This window comes from Heterocephalus glaber, unplaced genomic scaffold (genome assembly GCF_053883595.1).
Source record: "Heterocephalus glaber isolate CG9 unplaced genomic scaffold, H.glaber_assembly_v1.0 deba00000621, whole genome shotgun sequence".
Lineage (NCBI taxonomy): Eukaryota > Metazoa > Chordata > Mammalia > Rodentia > Bathyergidae > Heterocephalus > Heterocephalus glaber.
In genome coordinates, this window is record NW_028258153.1 from 26,401,655 (window position 1) to 26,427,179 (window position 25,525).

Below are 25,525 nucleotides of genomic sequence, written 5' to 3' on the forward strand. Positions count from 1 at the left end.
GAGGTAACAAACAAGGGGACCCAACTTTTGTAGGAAGACCTCATTAACACTCTGACCTCTGAAAAGTCATTCTTCTTCACAGCTTTACCACCAGCACAGTGGCACATTCAATGACACAGGGAACAATGGGATGTTCTTGCAAGTGTCGTGTAATTCTGCAACATCACTGGATAATCGGAATCTTTGTGAAAAAGTTCACTATCGGAATAAAAATGGCAAGAAAGGCCTTTGAATGACTGCAACATTTCCTAAGAAAAGCTTGTCGACTCTCCAAGCTCATGATCAATCCCTCCAGGTATCCCTGACTATTATCAGATACAGTTGCTATAACAACCTGCCACTTACTTTCACTTTACACCAGTCAGCCGAAGGGGGTTGGATCCAGAAGAGGTTTAACTCAACAAAAGGCAAAAGATGCCAGTGGAGGGAAACACAGCAGGGAGATAATTAAAAATGAAATTGCTACTCTCTTAGTGATTTTTAAAAGCAAATAATAGTGTAGACTCAAACACATGCAATGTGTGTTGTAGCACTGAAAGATATACCAAGAATGAACATTTCACCACTGACCATGAAAGGGTCTCTTGCGTCCCAAGTTGTAGCTGTATCTTAATCTCTCTCTTTTCAAACACCTTCCATTCCAGTTCCCAAAGAGCAGGATGGGTGCCTCCCAATCTCTCCTTGTATCTAAACAGTCCTCGGCACCATCACTGACCTGATCCCTTCTACCTCCCTCTAAGAAAAACCAAGCACTACTGTCTCTACTTCCCAGCTAACCCAGATTTCCCACCAATATTGTCTTCACTCCACTCCTGCCTGCCTCTTTCAGAACTTATATTAACATCCTTTTGCTCATTATTGACCTTACTCTTTCCTTCCAGACTGGCTGTTACCTTTTCTCTATGGAACTGGTCTTACTCTCTTTGGACTATAAGGTCAGGTTAATGTCCTGATGCTCCTTGTTGGATTGTAGTGTCTGGGACTGTACCTTATTTGGAATCACAGTGATGAGCCGATAGCAGGTGACCAATAACATCCGTTAATAGGAACACAACTGCATGAAAAAACGTTGTCCTGTACACACACAAAAAAGGCCAAAAAGGTTGCTTTTTTTCTATTGGTGGCCTAGAGCCTGTGGAATGTGGGAGGCTCTATTATTTAATCATGAGTAGAAATGGCTCAGATATACTCTTTTTGGCTGTCAAGAAGGGGGAAAAAAGAGGAAAGACTGTAATTTTTATACTTCTGTGATTTAAAAACTAAAACTCTAAAATGAGTAGTTGGTATTCTGGTTACAGGGAATAGTTCTCAGGAAAATGAAAAATGAAATAAAATCAAAGGGCAGACAAGCACATTTTGAGAGACAGCATTTGTAAGGTGCGGTAAGGCTTCTCTGCAAAACATAAAGATTTGTCTCAGTTGGCTTAGTTACCACCAAATGTGTGTATCACTCAGCAACAGTTCCACTGTGTGGATGCATGTATGTTATGCAGTCATAGAGAAATATTTCATTTTTATTTTTATTTAGATATTTGGAAGTGTTAAGTCAAACTGTCACAAAAATTAATGAAAGGAGAAACTTAAGTGTGTTAGGGATGAGGCATGGAGATGGGAAAGATGAAATACTAACAAAGGCATGTAGATAGCAAGGCGCTCGTGCTCCATTTTCTCACTGAAGTAGGAGACAGAACAAAGGCCAGTAGAAAACAGAAAGCTGTGGGGCAAGAGGCGAGAAACCAGACATAGCAAGGGTGACTGTGCCAAAATATCAGAAAGCTAAAAGATAAAGGTCACTCTGTCCCCTCCATGACCCCTAGGCATACTCAAACGTAAAAGTAGGTGATCCTGGCCTGCATCCAACCTCATTTGTATTGTGATCTTGACTCTCAGTGGGTGATGGATGCCAGACACTTGCTGTAAAAACTTTGTACGGTTAGAAGCCTCCTCTTCCCAAAAGATGGGCCCAGTTGATTATCCCATTATGCCATGATTCTAGTCAATGCCCAGCTATAGATCCTTCTATAATCCCAGGACCTCAGGAGACCCAGTACTTGCCCCTACTCACTGGCCCTGTGTAACCTTGTAGAGTGCACCTGCACTTCTTTTGCTTACTCTTGTAATTCCTTTTTAAATAAATCTTACTCGTGTTACTCTTTCTGCATGTCCTGCTCATTTCTTTACTTCAGATTCCAAGAACCTAGAAACAATGCCCCAAACCTTCCTCCCATCCAACAACACTATTAAGGCTTTCTCATAAAGCCCACTGCCAAATGGCTATTCCTGGCTGAAAAATACTTTAGCACATATTTATCACAGTTTCACAGACACTATCACTAATTGATTTAAACTTCCTATTAGAATTCTTGTTGCGAATTACACAATCCACTCAGTGGGAGGAGCTGTCATGAGCCCTGTTCTTTTCTAGCAGGGCAGGAGTGGCCCTTGGAGGCTGCTTTCTCAGAGTGTGCTTAGAGACATCCCACCTAGAGTGGGGAGGGATGACTCACTGCAATGGTGCTGCCCACTCACAGCATCTCAGTAGAGTGAACACAAGAACCAACTGGCCTGGATGATGTTTATAGAATCCTGAGGATGACAGTAGTGAGCCCTAGAACATCTACTTTCCATCAGACAGTAGATGAGGCATATTTTTAAAAATCAAACACTAGGTACAGTATTATTATTATCACTATTACTGGGTCAACTTGCAGATGTGGAGCATAGCATCCATGGAGGCTAGGCAACTTCCCCAAATGTGAATAAAGGATGGACTTGGGATCTAACACACTGGTAGCCATGTGGAAAAGAGATCCCCACTCTGCCATGAGGTATGATGTGTGTGTCAGCAGAAATGACTGAAAGAAGAGCGCCAGGCAGGAAGGAAGGGCCATTATTACTCAAAACTGGCAGCACTGAAGGATTCTCTCTGATTCAGCTCTTTCTCTGCAGGACACAAAGGCTCTGCCCAACACAGCTCCACACTCACTGCTACCTCCTCAAAAGGACTTGGGAGTCACTGAGGGAGACAATTCTCTGGCAGATAAGGAGAAGAAAGCCCAAGACATTCAGGGAGGACTATGGAAAACATAGGAAAGTCATGGCTCTGGAAGAGTCACAGACCAATGGTCTCAAGGGCTGCAGTTGAGCAACAAGGAGAAGAGAACCTTTTGTTGGAGGCACAAGGAACTTCCAGAGAGTACAGACCTGGACTGGGCTGTGGGAGGCTAAGATCAGAAAGCAAGGAGAAGTATTCTTTAACTGGAATTTGCATTTACTTTGTCATTCCTTGCATCCAAGACTTATATTTAATATTCCATATAATGCCCATAGTGAATTTTATTATTGCCACCCAAAATTTTCCAATTGCAAGCTCACTTAGAACTCAGGAAAATCCTGAAAAAGAGCCACTAAGCTGGTCCTGAAGCATCGCTGTGGATGTACAGGTAAGCAAAAGCTGGTAAATCCTTCCCCTTCCCAAAAGACTAATTATTCACAGCACATGAACAAGAAAAAGGCCGGATGGCCGGCTCTGATCTAATACTTTATTCTTCTTGCTAATACTATGCAGCCATTTCTCAGAAGATTCTCACATGCCCCGGTGAACACAGCAAATCCTCAGGGTCACACTAGCAGCTCTGACACCTACATGCAGGACACTGAGCCTCTTCCACACTTTAAGCAAGGAACATTATCTTAGAACCAGAAGTGCAATCTAAAATTCATTAACCTTAAGGTTTTCCACAAACTTGAGTTCTTAAAAGTAATTTACAAAGTGGAACTTTTGGTAAAATTATTATATAGCTAAAGTTTCTGTAGTGGGATTTCTAAATTTTGCTCTTTCTATTCTTGCAAACTTGATCCTCTATGTGTACATTTATCCCTAAAGGGCAATTAATTAAATTTGCATGTTATCATAAACATTTTATATGTAAAACTTTTATTATAATTTGTTTAGCCTGTACTTAATAAGACTCACATATCTGGTCCCTCCAACACACACTCTTTGAAATCCCACACTTACTATCTAATATTTACCTTTGGCCTGGGATTAATTATTATGGTTTAAATTTTTATTATTTCAGAGTTATCTAAATAGAAAGGTGGCTATAAATTAGTATGTTTGCTTTATTCTTGTTTGCGTAATCATTTAACTCTGACTACATTATCAAGTCTATATTTTTGAATCATTATTTTAATGATTAATTCATGCAGATTTTTAAAAATGTCCTTAATACCACTCTCTTCTAATTATTTACCCTAAAGGCAGCCCATTACAGTTTTATATGTCTTTCCAGAACTATTACACATTTCCAAGTAAATAAATGTGTTCACAAACAGAATTTGTATAATAAATCATAGCATACTTTTTTTGGTACCTGGGATCGAACTCAGGACCTTGTGCTTGTGAGACAGGCACCACTGAGCTAAATCCCTGGCCCAATAGCATACATTTTTTGCTTAACAATATATTTTGGCACTCTTTATGAGTTCATAAAGACTCACATCCTACTTCTAAATTGTTGTATTATTGTCTTTTAATTAAAAAATTATTAGAACATATTTGCAGTGCATAATGATTACATTCCTTGTGTGGAGTTGATACATGTATATAACACATCTTAATCCCTTTCTTCATCTCCTTTTTCTACTCCCCTCCTCCCATTTTTGACCCCTTTTCCATTTGAGAAAAACCTAGCTCTCTACTTTCTATTATCTTTTATTTTGTTCTTTATTTATAATTCGGGTCTCATATATAAGAGAAGTATGTTATGGCCGGGGATTTAGCTCAGTGGTTTGGGGGCCTGCCCTCCAAGCACAAGGTCCTGAGTTCGATCCCTGGTACCAAAAATAAAAAAGAGAAGTATTTTATATTTAAGCTTGTGTGTCTGATTTATTTCACCTAACATTATGGACTAAGAGTGCATCTACTTTCCTACCAATGACTCAAGTTTACCTTTCTTTATGGCAGAGTAGTACTCTATTGTGTGTAAACACTGTATTTTCTTTATCCATTTATCAGTTGATGGACATATATTGCTTGGACTTACTATAATTTAGTAATTAACACCATTTGCACAAAATTCAGGAAGATTTCCACCTTATGTTCTCTGAAAACTAACCCCTAGCACTGGGCAAGGCCCTGACCCTATACTTCTAATCCTAGTGCAAACAATCCTGTAATGAGTAAGTACCCTTATAAATAGACCTTATGTGCATGTACCAGTAATTACTCTAGCTATACAATAAAACCCTAAAAACGAATTGATCAATTCATTGGTCCTTCTAAATAACATCATCGTCTACCTCCTTTCTAAGCCAGGCACCTAGGAGCTGCCTCAGTATCTATGGGATGTGATCAAAATATACTTAAATGTTTAAATTAAAAAATTTATTACAGTAAAAGACATTGTCATTAATCTCCCTTAAAATACTCCCCCTTACTTTGAACACATTTGTAACATCATTTTTGCCACTTTCTGAACAGTTCCTGAAGTCCTCTTTCACGACTGTCTTTACAAGATACGATAAAAAATATGGTGATTAGTGCTGTCACGTGGCATCCAACAGAAACGTGGGCTCATAAAAACATTATGTTGTTTCTTCATCTACTTTATTCTACTTTCATCTACCTTATTCTGGCACCATATGACATCTGGCTCTTCCCCAAAGCCAAAATGATCATGAAAGGTAAATGTTTAGAATTGATTCAAGACACGGAGTCAGCCATGGGAGTGCACTTAAAGATACCTGTGAACAGCTTCAAAAGTGACAAAAATGATGGGATAAGTGTGTTCAAAGTGAGGGGGAGTATTTTGAGGGGAAGTAATGACAATGTATCTTTAACTGAAATAATTTTTTTAAAATGTAAACATTAGCCACATTTCCCAGTCACATGTCATGTATACTTCCTCTACCTCATTCCAATCACTGGGTCCTGCTGATTCACCTCAAATCTATCCTACTTCTCCATCACCCCCACCACAACTCTAGACCCGGTCACCATGACCCTTCTGGACCACTGCAAGACTTTCCTAATTGCCCTCACTGTTTTCTACCTGACTGTTTCCCAGCCATCTTCCCAATCCATAAGTCATCAAACGAGTGTGACCACTTAAAAGTAGACACCTATGCACCTAATATCCCTGTTTTTAAAACTATCTAATATTTCCCTTGGTCTAAGGTAAGTCCAAGTTCCTTAGCACAGCCCACCAGCCCTCTGACCTCTGGCCTGTGCTGAATAGTGAGGTTTGTCTCTTACCCTCTGGCACACCCTCTCTCTGCTCTGGCCACACTAAACCTCTGTCATTGCCATGTAACTCCTTATGATCTGGCCCTTCATGCAGATGGTTCCATTTACACAAAGCACTAACTCCCACCTGACTTCAACACTTCATCTAGCCAGCTACTCTTCCATTCTCAGTTCTCAGCTTAAATGTATGGCATAGTGAGTGGTTAAGAGACCAGGCTTTGGGACCCAACTCATGGTTCTGATTCTATCATTTACTAGCCGCATAGCCTTAGATATGTGAACATCACAGGTTTGTTAAAATTAGATCTGATGGTACATATAAGAGCTCAGCTTCTGCTTGGTGTGATTACTCATATACATCTTCCGTGGAAAGGCCTTACTGGAGTCCTTAGCATTAGGCTTCTTTGCCATAGTAACTCTGCCACAATGAGTAGGACTAAAGAAGAGACAGGGATGCCCTGGTGATTAACACACTAATGTGACTTTACCCTCTCACATAATCATTCATCCCCTTAGTCCTCCTATGTCTATTTGCACAGACTGTAGCAGGCACCGTGCAAGACTCTTGAGATGGCTGAGCAGGTTTGCTCCCAATCCCAAAGCTTCTGAAATAAGAAATCACACAAATCAAAGGCAAACTCCATTGGGTATTGATTTTGCCATTCAGTCAGCTAATTTTACAAAGCTAATAGTTCTACCTTGTGTGTAGGTATCTTCTAGATGCCAGGCATTGAACAGAAAAGTCCAGTGGAATTCTGCCACACAGAGGACACAAATGACAAACAAACACTTTTAATCTAGAGTGAAATCATGAAAGCAGCAAGGAAGAACAAGAGCAAGAGCAGAGTAAGGGCTGCTATTTTTGATAAGGTGTTAAAATCTCCCACAGAAGAGATGGAACCTGAGCAGACCCTTAATGAAGTGAGAGAGATCAGTTGACAAAGGCGAAAGAGAGTTCCAGGCAAAGGGAATTTCAAGTGCAAAAAGCAAAGGTAGGTGGTGTGGAGTTCAAGAGAGAGGCAAGAGCTAGAGGTATACACTCCAGTGTCCTCAGCATATAAACAGTATTTAAAGTTATAGGGCCAGATGAAACCTCAGTGAGGAGTACTGGGAACAAAGAGGAAAAGAAATATTCCACCGATACTGCACCCTAGGGCTCTCTGACCACTAGAAGCTGGGAATGTAAGACCGTTCTACCAAAAGAAATTGAAACAGAGCAGCCAGTGGTGGAGGAAGAAATCCAGAGTGAAAACGGACATATCTATATATAGGGGTAAGAAGGAGATGGAGGTTGATAAGGTATGAAAAAGATTCCTAAGGAAACTCATCCCACGTTTTCTATGGATATTGCACCCCTTCCACTCTTTAGCACCTCTCCCTCCCAATTCTCTCCCCCTACCCCTTCTGTTTCTTTCCTTCTTCCATTTTGAGTATCAAAAAATACTGAACCTAGAGGAGAGGGAATAAATCCATGAAAACATGGTCTTCTTGTTTTTTGTTCTTTGTCTATAGCTCATGACATTTGAAATATATTCTTCTAGGCAGAGATATCCATGGAACCACATTGGAAAATAGTCAAAATAACCAAATTTTCTCTAATACAATCAAGCTTTCCCCAATTCACTATATTTCCAGGCCTCTAATATCTTCTTTTTAGTTTTCATTATGAGATCACTATGCCCCTAAGGTGACTTGGACATTAAAGCCTTGGAGCTTGCTAGGAAACTTCTTCCCAGCTTAGACAATTTAGCAGAAGCATTTAGACTTCAAATATACTTTGAAACTTTTGTATACTTTGTATACTTTGCAACTTTAAAATTATTGTATATTTAAAACAACTTCTGTGATTTTTCACATTATGAAACATAAATAAATTTAATTAACTTTAGAAAACTTGAAGTGAAGGTAATCTAACTTTACTTTCTCTTCCTATACCTTTATTTGCTGACTTCTGACAACAGTCTATATTTCATTTCAAACATAAACTTACATTTAAAGTAAGCCAAAAGAAAACAAAATTGTAATTTTGGAATATTTGGACAAAGAAATATTTTTATCTCCTTGTCCCCATTTATACAAGGACAAAGGAGCACATGGAAGAAGTAGAGGATGAACTCAAATGACTAAAACCAAAATGTTTATAAATTCATGAAAATTTGAAAATGTACATAAAACATTTGACTGATTTAAAAATGACTGATTTTTTAAAAAAAATCTCCTAGATGCTCATTGTTATATTAACAGCTTTGAGATTTAGTAGTAAATTAATTCATCAATCATGAGGAAAAGTCCATGTAGTTTTTCATAGCAAAAATTTCAAACAGAAAATTTTGTTTGCAGTCAGAACTGGGAGTGTAGGGAACTATCTTACTATGATTATGCTCTTCTCTGCCAACCTCTTTCAAGTGCTCATAACACAATCAATCAGAGGAAAATTAAGAAAGCAGAACAAAGAATCCAGAAATGGATTGAGGATCATCATCACAAGATTATGCAAAACTTTGTGAACAAAATTACATGAATAAACAATTTACAAATGTCTGGAGTAAAGAACAAAGAAAAAATGTTGAACTGACTCAAAATTGCCTAGTGAAAAATGTCAAAAATTATTGAACATGTTTTTTTGGGGAATGCCTGGTCAAAAACATGCTATTAATATAATGTTTCCCTTAAAATGGTACTTTGGGTGAAAACCTAAAGCAAAATTATGGCAAGTCACAATGTGTTGCAAAACAGTGACAATATCAAAGTTTATCCCCACCTGGGAAGAGCCACCAGCTCAAAGTCCTTCTGGCAAAAGTCACAAAAGTCTCAATCAGCCTTTAACCCACAGGATCAGAAGTCAGAACTAGTCAGCACAATAAGAATCCTTCTTAGAGCCCAGAGTGCAGGACAAATCCCAAATGCCAGTTTATGAATTTCTACAGAGAAATGATCCTCACTGGGGCTTCAATTTTGAATCTGCAGAAGAAGCTGTACTTTCTCACCTCCTCTTGCCAGCATTACTCCATTCTCTTCCTATGTAGAAAGCCAAATGAAAGCAGTAAGCAATGAAGAGTGGAAGGCAGCAGATATCAGGGCAAGCATCCGGCTCACAGAGCCTGGACTTTCTCACCCGCTGCATCCCCTGGTCCCTGCCAGTGCACCCCAAATATCCCTCGGCCACCTCTGACCAAGGTTCCTTCTTGTCTAATCCATGCTCAGATGGTTATCACCAAGCTGTGTCCCACTATCTTCTCCTAGTTGCCATGACTAATCAACTTCATTGTTCATTGGCATAGTCTTTCATTAGATGTATTAATATTTTTAATCCTGTTAAAGTTGAATCTGTCTGCCAGGGAAGCCAGTCTGTATGGTTATGGTGACTTTGTTCATTTTTCTGTAATGAATGATTTTGAAATTTAATTCCAGGAAGAATAATCTTGTTCCCAAGATTATCAAGATAATCTCACATCCTTTGAAGGTCTTGGAGGTTAGCCTGTGGCTCCTAAGATTAACAGTGATCTCATTGGTCTAGTTAGTTCATTTTGTCCAAATTAATTCTAGCACAGAGAAAATAAAAGATTAAAAAAATTATGGCTGTTTGTAAGAAATTGCAATCACTGAAAGAATAGGATGGTTTAGATCACTGCCAAATTGTTTTCATTTTGCTAATTAAGCCATTTTAAAGAAAAAAATGTCATCTACCGATACAAGGTCAATATATTTAGCACAAATAGGAGAAAAGGCTATCTCAGGATACAATGGTGCTTTGATAGGACCCCTAGTTTTCTTTGTACCATGAGCACCTGTTCCAGGATGGCCTGGCAGGTGCTGGCTGGCAGACCAGTACTTGGGAATTCACACTGGTTGGCACTAACACTAAAGTAGTTACTCCTAAAATTCAGACCCAGATACTACTCCAAATAAGGACATCTGCCTTGTGCACAGGTTTCCTAACAAAAAGGGTTCCAAGGACTTTTCTGTATACAAGAAATAAATGTGACAATCTTCAAAAGCTAGTATGATCCTTTGATTTGGGAAGACATTTACAAAAATAATACAGGCTATTTCAGTAAGATACCTTCTTCTCCCTTTGGGAGCTGAGCATCTGAAAAGAACAGTCCTTCCTTTCATGCATGGATCCACTATAATCTGACCTCTGCCCTCTCATGTCACAAACTTGAGTCCCAACAAGGCCATCATTAACCTTCTAAAAGCTAAATTCAATGTACATGTTTCAGTTTTTCTAGGATTAAAATTTGTGCTGGCTGCTTTCTTATTCTTGAAATGTTCTTAGCTTCCAAGTCCTGATTATCTCCTGGGTCTCTGCTAACATTTTAAAGTACTTCTTCATCTTCTTAACAGCTTTATGTCCACAGCTTAAGGCAGGGCTGAAAAAGAGGATTCATCTTGCTTACTTACAATGATCAAATGCAGTGGCTCTGGAAACACTGTGTGAGAGACTTCTAAAGGAAAGAGTGCTGTGGTTGATACATAGTGTTCTCCACAAGCATGGAAGGAAGCATGGGGCAGAATGCATGCCAAATTTTCTTTTCACTATATATAATGCTAAATATCACTACTCTCCAGAGATGTATCCTCTACCTCTTCTCTGAGCTTCTAAAACCACACACACACTGACTCCCACGCTTTTGCTTTAAACCAGAAGCTTCCTACAGGAGACTGCCTTTTGCTGTATCCCACCCCAACCTCAACATGTCTAGAAATGCCACTGTTTCCTCTCAGAACTTGTTGGTCTTCCAGAATTTTGTATTTTGGTTCATGGGACCATAGCTCACTTCTCACCAAATCCAATGTGGCAGTCATTCATGACTCCTTCTTTCTCTCCCTCTTCATCCTAATCAGCCTCTGAGTCTTTCTGTAAAATCAGCCAATTTTACAGTCTAGGTCCTCTCTTCTCCCTACACTACTTTGCTTTGGTTCCTGATCAGTAATTACCTGGATTTTTTTGTTGGCTCTCTAACAGATCTCCACTTCATCTCCATCTTTTGCAAAATATGAACATCTTTGTCTGCTTTAAACTCCTTCAAGTTCTCCTTTACTTTTTTTTTTTTTTTTTTTTGGTGGTACCAGGGGATCGAACTCAGGACCTTAAAAGGCAGGGACGGTGCCACTGAGCTAAATCCCCAGCCCTCCCCCTTCACATTTTTTAAACCATTTTTTTGAAAAGTTTCTGAGGTTTAATTGACACAAAAAGCCACATATATTTAAAATATACACTTTGATGCATATATATATATATATATATATATATATATATATACACAGAACTATGACCATGATGAAGATATGGGCATATCTAACATCCCCTCAAAATGTTCTGCATCTGTTTGCTACATAAGGTGTACATGCTCTAAAATTCGCTTGGGTTAAAGATTCATTCTAAAACTTCAATGGTAGTTTGGGCAAGACACTAAAGCTCCCTATGTCTCAATTTCCTCATTAAAACAAAATGTGGACAGTACATTGTTTATCTCACACAAGTCTGGTGAGAATAATGCAGGTATAAAGTCTCAGAAAGGGGCCGGGGATTTAGCTCAGTGGATTTCGCTGCCTGCTGCGCAAGTGCAAGGACTTGAGTTCGATTCCCAGTACTAATAAATAAATAAATAAAATCTCAGAAAACTCAGAGCAGCCTCCAGTGGCTTCCTGTTTAGATGAAAAGGCAAAACCCACAGCATGGCTATAAGCAAAGGCTCTCTACAAGCCTGTTCTACCTCCACCACACTGGCATCCTTGCTATTCCTTGTACTTACCAAGCACTTCCTTAGTCTCAGACCCTTACAATTGCCCTACACTGTTTAAGACATTGTTCCCAAACTTGCCAGCCTTGTCCCCATGCTAATATTGTATCTATTCACAGTGCCAGGCTTTCCTGAAGATTTTACAAGAAACATTTACCCTTTTCCCAGCCATCTGCCATTCACTCTGCTTCACTCTGTTTTTTAAAGGGCTCGGTATCCCCTAAGTTGCTATCTATTTGCCTATGTATTATTTGTCTGCTACCACTTAAACATAAGCTCCATGAGAACAAGGACTTTGTCTATTTTATCCTTGTTTCCTCTGCACTTGAAGGACAGTATAGGTACTAAAACTCTTTGTTGAATTAAGAGTTCTTGGTTCCCAACAAATGGCAGCTACTGTCATTAGCATGACAGTCATCACCAGCATCATTATATCCTCCACACCGCAATGCCTAGTAAACATCCAACCTTAAGAGAAACCATAAAACAAACATTTATTTTCCTCCTCAAATCAAGACCCTATCTGTATTCTGATGGCAAGACTGTTATCTTGACTTATATTTCTCCTTGCAGTGTTGCCTTGCCTTGCCTAACCTTGATTTCTGGAGCTTGCTGATCCCCAAAATGTTTGATTTCTCAACTTCCTAAATCTGGTCCCATTACAGGGTGAACATAACCACAGACTTTCTGTTTGGAGCTTGGTGAAATCCATCCTCAATAATCTGATGGAATTAATCCCAGAGCTTCAGGTCTCCCAAATAAAAACCCACATCCATATCTATACCCTGCATGGTCAAGATTCCTCTATAATTGCTCAGCTCTTATACGGCTGAGAACCTCTAAAGGAATATATGCATGTTTATGCAGCAAAGTTTAATTCATATCAATGCATCTATGTCTTAGTAAAACTTTCCACCTTCCAATAATACTGTAAAATTCATTCACTCATAGTCCTTGAGAAAACCTGTAATTCTGTCATCTGTAACATCGACTTATTTTCCTATGTAGCAATTACTATGCTGATACCAGTTATGTAAAATACTAGCTTGTAGACCAAATAGGAATTGAGTTTCATAGTGGTATGTATAATCACTTTTCAATAGATATTTGTAAGTATATATTCTGTATACCATTTCTACCAAAGAACCCTATAGGTGTTCAATGAAGATGTATTGAATTGGGTTTGCCCATGTGGCAAAATCTGTCTCAAAGGGCTCTAGTACATAATCCAGGGGCATTTTAAACCTTGACTGATTTGCAATGCCTGAGTATTTTGCATAAAACATATTTGCTAGAGTAAAATAATCAAATCAGAGTCTCTAACAATTACCCTACAAGAGTGTTCAACATTGTCTAAGTCTTGTGGATGCCTTCTCCATAGCAACCTTAGTGCCTATAGCCCTAACTACCTAAAACCACTAATTTCTTTCCATAGCTAAATATACGTAAGTCTTAAACATTCTTCTGGAAATAGAGAGGCACCAGTTTGAATGATGCAAACTGTTCAAGTCATCCCTGCCCACTGTGCCTACTATAATATTTGTTCCAAACCTTCCTAAGTACCACGCCTTTGCCTATTGGTAAAGTTTCAGACATTGCTCCTAAGTGAAGATAGACATGAAAAGTATCCTTCTTCGCGTCCACCAGCCCACATCATTTATGATTTAACAGCTGTATCTCCAAGTGGCCTCCCTCAACCCTGTATTAAATATCCACAACACACACACACTCCCTGTCTCCCGGTGTTCATGCTATTGTGGAATTCCTTCTCTTTAGTTCTAGCTGGACTTACTAGCTCTCATACTGCTGACTCTGCTCCAAACAGAATGCAGCAGATTTTTTAAAGACTAATTTTCATTTTGCATGTTTTTTGGTACATATCTTGGATTACTTCCCCTGGGAAGAACAAGCTGCCACCTTATGACGTAGTTCTGTGGAGAGGCTACTATGTCAAGGCACCTATGCCCACCCTACCACCTTGAAAGCAGATTCTCTAGACCCAGGTGCATTTTGAGATGACTGCAGCTGTAGCCAACAGCTTCAGTGCAATCTCATGAGGATCTTGAGCCAGGGCTCTGCAGTCCATTCACACCTGAATTCTTCACCCACAGAACTGTGAGATAGTCAGTGCAGTCTCTAGCCACTTAGTTTTGGGGAAATTTCCTACACAACACTAGATAACTAACTCACAAGGAGAGACCTAGTGGCCATTCTCTAGATTGTTAGAATTCCAGACTTCTAGACCCCAAGACCTTTAGAGTGCCTTGTGTTATCAATAAGTATTTGTTTATTATTCTCCTTTTTTTGCACATCAGCAATAATCTTTTCCAGGTGCCTTCCTATATAATTTCTTCTCCCCAGCGTGGATCCTTTCTCATTTCGCATCATACTATGTTAATATCCTGCCGTTGGTCTCCCTCTCTCCACTCTAGCTTCTGCCTCTGAAACTGTCCTTTAGACTACAACTACAGTTATCCATAGGGAAAATACATCTGGCCCATTTAAAACCCCAACGATGTCCCTGGTTGCCTAAAATATATTCCAATCTCCTTGGCATTGTATTTTAGGACTTCTATCTCTATTTTCAAAGTTGTCTTCTGCTCCTCCCTGCCTTATACTTTCTGCTTCGGTGGTATCACACTATTTTGCTTTACAAACCATCGGTTATTTTTGCTTTTTCTCTTGTTTTGCTTATCCTATGTTTTTACTTGAAAACCCTCTCTGTACACGGTTAAATCTTACTTATCTTGCAGGACTCAGATCAGGAATTATTCTTCATGTCCAGCCAAACAGCTCTTTCCTACCCCTAGGGCCCTGAACCGTGTCCCAGCAGTTGCCTCCATAGTCACAGCACATCTGAAGCAGATAATGAGGCAGACAGCTTTCTCCTCTAAAAATAAAAAATAACTAATTTACATACAATAAAGTTTTCTTGGTGATGCAAAGATATCATTTGAAGTATTGAACTGTCCATTAAAGAGCAAGCTAATTTTATGGGATTAGGAAATAACTATGTAAAAAAAAAAAAAAACAGTTACTTTAAGAAAGTGAACCTGACTGCATAAGAAGCTCAGAAGAATTCTGGGAACAAAGGAAGCAAACTCTCAGTCTTCTAAATTTAAAGACACCACTTAGGGCATTCCAGAGTGGGCCCATCCAAGACCCAGAAACAGAGAAGGAAAACAATTCCCAAGAAAGTCACTAGAAACAGGAGTCGAGGCGGAGCATCTGTGTTGGGGGCAACACACTCTCAGCGACACTGAGTGTTCATCTGGACTCTGCCGCCCTACCCAGAGACGGTGGAACAGAGCAGAGTAGCTGATAAGGACAGAAGCACTGTGGCCTGAGCACTGCACACGAGGCCCCATCCACAGCCCATATGTATACAAAGGGGCCCCAGAACAGTGAACAGGTGTTTGTCTCATTTCTCCACAAAGATGTCTCCTCCCCTCCTTGCCTCAGCTCATTTTAACTTCTTCTAAGAAAAACCAAAGGAAAAATTCAGAGATGTCATTCATTTGTCTCTAATCTTTTCATAAATGTCTGGAAAGATTTTGTAGCCTGACCAGTATGAAGGCTACCAATATAAAAAAACTATTTCCAACATTTAAAAGATAATATACAGAATCCTGATGTATACAAAAAAATGTTTACATCAGGAAAAGAAAAACTTGTATAAATATCTTAATACTAAATTTACTGAAACATTATGAGATTAATACTAGTTACCTTTCATCTCTACAATTACAAGAAGTGCTCAAAGAGGTGGCCATTAGCTTCCAGATATTTATTAGTGGGGCAAACTGCTGAAGTGTGTATACATTTTCTTGGTGGACTCTTATTTAGCAAGGAATTCCCATCATCCTAGGTCTGCCTATGCAACAGTGTATTGTAAAGGTAAGGCAGGGTTTTGGAAAATGCATTTTAGACCTGGATCAACCTCTTGCTAGTTGTGTAGCAGTAGACAAGTAATTTAGTCCCTCTGTGGCTTATTTTACAATAGCAAAATGAGATTAATAGTAGTTCTTACCTCCTCAAGTTGTTGTGAAGAATAAATGAAAGAATACATTGAAGTGCCTAGCAATCAATACATTCAACTTCTAAAATAAAGTTTCATGAGAAAGCATTTAAATCTTGCTTATATAAGAACGTCAAATAACAATCCCGCAAATTGCATCCTACTTGTCCTAAGCAAAACAAACATCTAGGAAAAATACTGGAAGCACAGGGCACTTGAAATTGACCATCTGGGATCTTCTGCATGTTACAAAAATAGAATAATTCAATCAGAAACCCCTAGCTTCCAAGAGACCTGGAAGAGTATGAGGAGGAAATAGATTTTGTCAATCAAGACCATGTTTCAGGGCCTCAACATTTGATACAGAACTGATTAAATTAATCAGAGTTCTTATGGATCACAAAAATAGATAGCAATCCATCCACTTTTTCTAATATCTGTTCTCATATCATTAGTGATAGTTTGGTTTTTTTTTATCTCTTATAAGTCAGGTTGAGACAGAAGCTGGAGCAATCTTGGAACCAACTCCTAAAAATCAAAGCTAGTAGATTTTGAAAAGTTGGACTAAAACCTATAGGTACTAACCACAATTGGATGACATGAAACCTGATAGTGTTTAAATCCCCAAAAGACTTAGGTCCCACATGGGGCCTGTGTCAACAAACCAAATGGGGTTAATTTTACTTGAAAATATTCAGATGTGCCTCAGTTTAAGAAAAAAAAACATAGCAAAACTGTACAAGCACATTTTCAAAGCAGAGATATTAGATGATAATTATTTGCATTAGGAAAGATTCTTTCACAGGAAATATTCATGGAAGCATTTCTTTCAACAGAAAAGGTCCTTGCAAAATAAAGAAACCCTATTTGCAGAAACTGAGTCTGCATTCTATTGACAATATAAAAGCATATCTGTATCAGTGCATTTAAGGAATTAATAGAAAGAACTAAAATGTTAGTATCATAAAATATGAATGCAAGAAAAAACCTTTAAGTTCATGAGGTTAATTATTTCATTTTATGAAAAGAGATAAGTCAATGAGTATCTCTGGTAGACTTGGCACCGGAACCCAAAATTCCTCATTTAGTCCCCTGGTCACTAGAGACCACCCCAAACCACATGCCCTAGTTCCTAACACCTTATGTGGCTCTTGTATGTTAAAATGCTTCTAAATTTTAATTCAATTTTTAGGAAGCTAAGAGCCAATGTCTCCTATAGATAATTCTCTTTATTAAAAGCAGATCAGTTTGGAGTTAAATGAAGGGTGGCAGAATAGAAATGCTATACCGAATGAAGAAGAGCCATGGTCACTAGAGACTTAATTTCATACATAACACAATGCTCAATCTGAGGCATCACCATGCTTGAGCTATGAAGACATGGGACCATTCATTAAGTCAACAATATTTTCTGTTTATCTATGCATCCCAAGCTCTGTATAAAACACCAGGGATAAAAGAAACAGTCCTTCTGCCTATCAACAATAACAACCAACTTTTTTTTTGGTACCGGGGATCAAACTTGGGACCTTACGCTTGCGAGGCAGGCGGCAGAACCACTGAGCTAAATCCTCGGCCCACAACCAACATCTTTAAGGGCCTCCACGTTCTAGAAACACTGCTTAGCTATGTAAATGGATTAATTCTTTTAATATATCCAATTAGTCTGATTAATACAGCTATTTAATGTAACCAGTACACAAGCCTATAAAATATGTTCTAGCCAGATGCAGTGGTACACATCCATAACTTCAAGACTGTAGGAAGATGAGACAGGAGGTTTGCAAGTTCTAGTCCAGTGTCAGCAACTTAATGACTTAATGAGACTCTATATCAAAAAAAAAAAAAAAAAAAAAAAAAAGGTCTAGGAATGATCATTGTGAAAGTCTTGGGTTTAATCCTGAGGGAAAGAGAGAGGGGCGGGGGTAAGAAAGAAAGAAATTAAGAAAAGATGGAAGGAAGATGTGCTATGTTTATTACCATTTAATAGATGCAAGATGAAGTACAAAGATATTAAGTAATTTAAGTAATTAAGTGTTTTATAGCTGCTAAGTGACAAAATTGGAATTTTAAATCAAACCTCAAAGCCCAGATCTTTCACTACTGTGCTACGCCAATTCTGATCTTCTGGAAGACATATATCCAATGCATACCTACAAATAATACTTAAATTCCAATTGTAATGAATTATACAAAGGAGCACTTTTGGCTACTTGAACAGCATTTACAAGAAGGACTTGTCACTATAAAATAGGACTATTTTCACTACTAAATAATTATTCATTATTTCCCAATGGTGTAGTGATATTTACCTTTCAATATCAAATGCTATATTAAAAAGCATCTGTAGCAATCTGGTGGTTAATAAAAGGTCTCTTTATAAGCTTTAGGCATTAACCAGGACACCAGCCTGACTTTGTCCATTCAAATTCTAGCCACCAGAGGATATTTCCTCTGTATTTTTCTGTGCTTAGAAAATCATTCTTCAAACTAGCCACCCCTGTGTCATGTGAACACTTACTTTTAATACACAGAGAAGGTGGGTGTTTTTCCTCCTTTCCTTTTCATATTCCATTCAATGCCTACTCATCTTCAAGTTTGGCAGACTTTTATTAACTCTCTCTTTTTTGCTACAAATTTTAAAATACCATCATCAGTCAAACCACCACATGCAGGTCTAGTTTCATCCTAATTATTCATGCCCATAACCTTAAAAAAGAAAACACAGGTTCACCATCATCCCTCAGATCTGATTGGTTTGCCGTAAATGAAGGCAATTAGTAGACATATGGACAGTCTCATCTACCTAATGGAAAACTCACCTGGTAGTGTTTCCCATCCAAATCTGTTTTAAATGAACCACAAAAACCATGCAGAGCCACTTCATACAGTGCAGTTTGTGGATCACAAACAGAGGAATCAGGAACTGAAATGCAGCTCACGCACAGCTCTCTAAGTCACCAGAAAGGAGGGTGCGGTGGTTTGAAAGTGTTTCCAAAGTTCACCTGTTGGAAACTCAGTTTGCAATATAGGCAGCACTGTGGAGAGGGGGGACATTAAAAAGGTACTTAAGGTGGAGCCCTAGTGACTAATGTCATTAATGATTAATGTCATTGTCACAGAGTGGCTTTGTTATAAAAGCAACTTCAGCCCTGCTTTGCACTCATTTGCTCTGTCATTTTCTGTGATGGGATGACACACAGCAGCAAAGAACTCACTAAGTGCCAGCACTTTGATATTAGACTTTCCAACCTTCAAAACTGTAAGAAATTAATTTATTTTCTTTAAAACTTGCCCACTTATATTGGTCGGTTTTGCATTGCTGTGACCAAATACCTGCCATACACAATTTAAAGAAGGAAAGGTTTATCTAAGCTTACCATTTTAGATGTTTCAGTCCATGGTTGGCTGGCTCCAAGACAGAAACATCATGGTGGAAGGAAGTGGTGGAAGAAAGCTGCTCAACTCTTGGCAACCAGAAAGTAAAGAGAGCAAGGAAAAGTCAGAGAGAAGAGTGAGCTGAGGACGAAATATACCCTTCAAAGGCAAGCCCCCAGGGACCTACATCCTCCAATTCCTAATAGCCCATTCAGCTATGACTCATCAACAAATTAATACATTAATGAGACTACTACATCAAGATCCAGTTGCCTTTCTAGGCTCCACCTCTAAAAACTGCTGCCTGGGAGCAAAGTGCTCAATAAATGAGTCTTTATGGAACACTTCATGTTTAACCATAACACCAGTCTATGGTATTCTGTTATGGCAATCCAAAACTAACACAAAATCCATCTCTTCCTTTGAGGGAGGGGGGGTCTCAGTTTACCAAGGCATGTGCTTGCTAAGGGCTGTATTCTCCTCAGGCACCTTTTTAAGTATTCAAATCAGGTATTCTTTAGACTAGCTAGGGCACTGTAACTATTTGTTAACTATGAAAGTCACCCCTTTCTGGATCGCATTTTCCACATCTTTAAAATGAAAAGTCAAACAAAATGAAGCCTAAGCCTCTCCTATTTAGAGAAAACTCTAAATAAGAAAAGCTTAGGCTCTTCTGGCTTTCTCAAAATTGCAGTGTAATCTGCTTAGAAAATTTGGCTAGGCCTGGAGGTCCGGGAGTATCCCTTGGGACTCAGGCAGGGCCTCTCTGGGAACTCCAGCCCCAGTTTGCTCATTTCCCACAGGCTGCTTGAATACCTCGCCCCTTCCAATGGGAGAACAGAAACCATCACTTCACATACAAGGTGATCAGGATGGCCAATGATAGAGCAGCTATGAAAAGGTTTGGCAGAAGAAAAAGGTGCTACACAAGTGTGTACACTAGGTCCTCACAGCAGCTTTTATTCCTCAGACTGTCCTGAGAGAGTTATTTTTGTCCACATGTCTCCTGATTCCCTCCTGTTTTTCCTATTTGTCAACAGAGCACATGAGAGTGACCATCTGCCTTCCAGGCTATTTTTGCCATTTGCAGATTCAATTGGCAGTTAAGAGAAGCCTGAAACTAACGTCTCTCTCTGCTCAGTGAGGACTACACCAAGTCGAATTATTCCTTCCACAGTTGCCCAGTGATTCTCCCATAACTCCAAGGAGAAGCATTTGACTGTAACAAAGAATCTCAATCAGTGCTCATCTTGGAGTACAAATGAAAAGCAAGCTCGAGCAGCATTTCAAAGCAAGTCAAAGCCAGGTGTTTCCCCTCCATCAACCTATACAGCAGGATCCAGAAATTTAGTTTCAGAAAAAGTGAAGCACAGATTCTGTTAGTGGACCCTGAAGAACACACTGCAGAAATCTACATTCTCAAGAAATAAATTGAAAATATTTTGGTTTGTTAATTTTAAATGAAAGACCAGCTTCCTCTCTCATTCTGGATTGTATTCATACCATTCTTGGCAAAAAAGAGACTGAATCAGGATTTCTTAACATGAATTCAAGCTGTCACAGGTGAGCACTTTCCCCAGCAAGATACTTGATGTCAGGCCCATAAGAAACTCCCTGGGGCTGGCACCCTGACTGCCCATGGCTCCACTTTGGTCCCTAACAAAGCAGGTCCGCAATGGCAGGTGTACAGGGTGCAGTTGGCAAGCTGTCTCCAGGGAATTTCCACAATCACTCCTGCCTATCTCACAAATAGAAAATCAGAGAATGTCTCACTGCAAGAAATGGAGACTAGAAGTTATTCAGATACATCCAGTACTTCTACCCAACCTCCTCCCAACACACACATAGACACGCATGTGGGTGCACACACACACACACACACACACACACAGCCAGGAGCAGGCTTGTTTTATCAGTCTGTTCAAAAGTTGTGCAAATATTTAATCAAGGAAACATCTCTGGAAAGCATCTATGAATTATTAGTGAAAATACTTAGACTATGACTCTAATTTTAAATAATCTTCCAACATAAACTAACTCCATGAAGAATGAGGCTGTTCCCATAAAAAACTGACAGTACCCTGCGTACCCTGTTTTTAGGGCAGCTAAAGGATCAGAAGTAAAATGAGCTTTTGAAGTGACTCTGGATCAAACCCTAGTTCTGTAACACTGAATAAGTGGGCAAATGGGCTTCAATTTTCTCAACTATAAAAGAGAAGTTAATAAATCTTCACTGGGGGGGGGTCATTTTGAGAGTTAGAAAAACACAATTGTCCTCCAATATCTGCAGGAGGATGATTCTAGCACCCACTTGGGTTAAAGATCCCCCAGATGCTCAATTTCCTTATATAAAATGGCACTGTGTATGCATATAATCCATGCACACCTCCCATATACTATAAATCATCTCTAGATTACTATAAACCCAATATAATGTAAGTACTATGTAATTAGTTGTACTATATTGTTCAAGAAATAATGTCAAGAAAAAGTGCATATGTTCAGTACAGATGCACTCTTTACAATTTTTTTGATCTGTGGTTGGCTGAATCCATGGATGTAGAACCCACAGCTACAGAGGCCAGACTGCACACTTGTCTCAGAGTGAGACATCGTCATTGCCGAGAGTCATTTGGTTCTCTTTTCTTGCCTTTCCACCCAACCAGAAATGCTGAAAAAAGCAAAGTGGTCCAGCAGGTGCTATGCTGTGCAAGGTTTTGCTGGAAAGACTTTTTATTTTAATTAGTAGACGATAAATGTGCTAAACCTGGACATGCTGTTCTGTATATAAACATCAGAGCTAGTATTCATCCCAACACAGTTTCACAAATGCCTCTTTACAGAAACCTGACATCTGAGATACTTGGAGAAAATGCAGAGGGGCAAGGGAAGCACAGAGGTTTGGACTAGGGTATATGAGAAACATTACCTACACTGGAGAAAGAATGTCAATCCCACAAGGTTCCTTCTGTCTTACCCCACCTGCTGATTCTCAGTATATCGTGTCCCTTTGTACGTTGACTCCTTCCTGTGCGGATCAGGGAGATATTGTGGTTTCTGCCAAAAGATTTTATCAGAATGCATGATGCCTTGTTCCAAGAGGCGTTTGTGTCTGAATAAGACTAAACAACAGACAGATGCAAAATCAGCACAGAAATCTGTTTGCCAAACATGACCACCTGTATCCAAATTTCTATTTTAACCACTGAGAATGAGGCTCCATCCTGGGCCTAGAGGGAGAAACTAGTTGAAATAACTACCTCAACAAATTCAGCTGCTCATTCCAATTTCAGGAATTCACAAAAGCAAGTGATTTGGAAAAACACCATTAAGAGTTAACATGAATATAAGCTCTTGATTCTAGCAAAGCTGCAAAGCGCAGGGGCTGCTATCTATTCACAAAGCTCTATGTTTGTGACCAAAAACACAGTGCATAAATGTAATCTTGATTCTTTTAAAGATTCCTGTCAAAAATCTTTATATATACCTCATGGGTGGCCAGAGAAGATTTATCCACGATCAGCAAGTATTTAGTGGCCCTACGTCCCTCTCGCCAAACCAGTACTAATTGAAAACTCGAATATCTACTCTTCAATAATGATCTCCCACAAATAGTTCCTGAGTTGAGTCAGATTTATAGTGTACCTCCTTCCAAGGAGGCAAAGAGACAAACTCATGCTGTTCTCATATGCCACAGGCATTTCTTTGGCTCCAAGATTGTTCCCTAACTGATGACTGCCATCCCCACCCGCCTCACCCACCTACTGCCATTCCAATTCTGTCAGCTCTGGCACCAGTGGGTGAGCTATTGCATCCAAAAGGGAAAGAAGAATTAGAACTTTCAAATCCTTTCTAGTTTGGGCACCCCCTGCCATGGGAGCAGCACCAGAAAATATCAGAGTTGCCCTGGGCAGAAATAGCGCCATCTTGACAGCAGTGCCAGGGATCCACTTTGGGATCCACGGCCACAGCCGGGATGGGAGCTGGCATCACTTCCACTCTCCCCCATGGACACACAGGGCTTCCCACACAGACCATGTGGACCCTAAGAGCACATTTCCAAGGCAGAGGCATGTTCAGACCTACATGATAAGACTGAATACCCCAACCACAAACATGCACTCACTAGAACAAATGCCTAAGAGTATGAATAGCCTAGATTTTACTCAGTGTGACAGCAAGAAAGACAGTAAGTCAGGAAAAATTGAAGCTGGAAAGGAAAAAATTAAGTGTGTGAGTGAGTAAAACAGGAGAGATCCCAGCAGTCGCAGCAGGAGCAACATTTTGTAGATAATAGTTAACTACATAAAATAAAATATGGAAAGGTAAAGAATTGGAAAATCTAAGGCTGTTTCATTACAATCAAAATAACTAATGTAAGGGAGTTCTGGTAGGAAACGCCTTTAGATTGTGAAGCTGTGAAAACATCTATCTGTGGGTTTCTATTTCATAAAGTACAATTTTTCTGTGTGGGAGTAGAAGTAGCCTGTGTAATGGAAAGGATTACTTCGGTCAGCCTTTTCTGCATGTGGATGGAAGATAGTACATACTCCCCTATTTTCCTCAGGAAACCTGAATCCAAAGAAGAAACCAGTCTCAATGCTTAAAACCAACATAAGAAGTTATCTATTTAAAATGGAGACTGGCTATATTACCAAACCGGGTATGCAGAAGCAGCTTTTGGCTTTATATTGCTGTTGTGTTGCAGTTTGATTTAGGGTCACGCCTCCTTGGCATTCTGGATTGTTTCTGAGATACTGTGTTTGAGGTGCCCAGGCACTTGCTTTTGGGAGGTGGAGGCTGAGCCTGGACTCTCAGAAGAAAGTCAAAGCCCTATCTTCCCTCTCAACTACTGGAAGAAAGAGCACAAAAGGTGACCTAGTCTTGACAGGGCTCAAATAATCCAGATCCGGAGTAATGTACTGGCAAGTAGTGCATTATATTTTCAGGGACTCGGGCCAACTCACACTGAAATCTCTGCTGGGGCAAAATGAATTTCTTACTGGGAAGAAGTAATCCTGGAGGTTTTTTTAAAATGCCTGGAAACAGGGCAAACCACTTGGATCCAGGCTCTGAGGCATGTAGAGGCTTGAATGATCCCTTGGTGAGGAGGAGATGTAGCTGAGCCAGAGCAAGCAATGAAGGAGACTCTGTAGTTGGGTTCACATCTGAGGGTCTGGGAGTCTAAACAAGTCTAGGAACAATGCTAAATGATTCCGTAAGTTTAGCTTGCTTTTTCCTCAATAATTCAGTATGTTCTTATGAACTAGATCTCCCAGTGGTCGTCCTGAAGGGAGCTAGGAAGAACACCAGATAGGGCATTTGGCAGTGGCCACCCATGAAAGAAGGGACGGGGCACCCCAGAAAGAGCCTCTTTAAAGCCCAGAAGTCAATCGACAGACAGGATGACAGAACCAAAGTAGAGAAACTAAACATCTCTTCAGAGCTATTCCAGAGGCAGGACCCTGGGAATTTCTCAAAACCATCAAGAGATGTTTGGGAGAAATTTTATTTCTAGCAGTTTGGCTAGGGGACTTGTAATAATTTAGGGTTAAAAATGCAAGCATAATCCTGTATTTTTATCAAAGGCTGGTAAAGCTTTGTATTATATCAGTGCTTGTTGAAGTTACTATTATTAACCTCTGTTGCTAAAACTACTGGTGCTTACCCATTTGTGGGTCTCTTCTCCCTAAGCATACAAAAATTTGATGCACAGCCCCTGTACTTGTGTGTGCATAAATATAGACAATGAAATGTGCAAAGATTTCTAACGTGGAACTTCAACGTCAAGGCAGTGGGTGTTAGTGTTCATTGCCAAGATTTCTTTTACTTTGCTACAAAGACATTTAAGGTCACATGTTGAGGTAGGATGGCAGCATCATAGAAAGAAGGTACCCAAGGCCTCCACCACCAACCCACCATCCAGATTTGATTAAGGTTTTGCATGAGCAAGCAACACTCTTCTGTTGTGCTAAACCAATTAGATCCCAGAGTTTATTTGTTGTGGCAACATACTGTAGCTAGCTTGTCCTGGGAAATGCAAACACATTGTATAGACAAAGAAAAGGGCTTACACAATGTAAGACATTTGCCCAAGGTCACATAATCTAGTACTGTGGGAGAAAAGATTGA

At 39.5% G+C, this 25,525-nt stretch overlaps 1 protein-coding gene across 18 annotated transcripts in view; it reads right to left on the minus strand.

The window, feature by feature from the left end:
* Dgki (diacylglycerol kinase iota) overlaps positions 1-25,525 on the minus strand; it is a 460,530-nt gene that overhangs the window by 331,841 nt on the left and 103,164 nt on the right. Inside the window, exon 1 of one of the 18 annotated variants that reach the window (XM_087206303.1) lies at positions 19,396-19,459. The exons of the other annotated variants lie outside the window; for them this stretch is intronic. The gene's annotated coding sequence lies outside the window, so the exon portion shown is untranslated. Of the gene's footprint in view, positions 1-19,395; positions 19,460-25,525 lie in introns of those variants that run through there. 18 annotated transcript variants of the gene reach the window in all.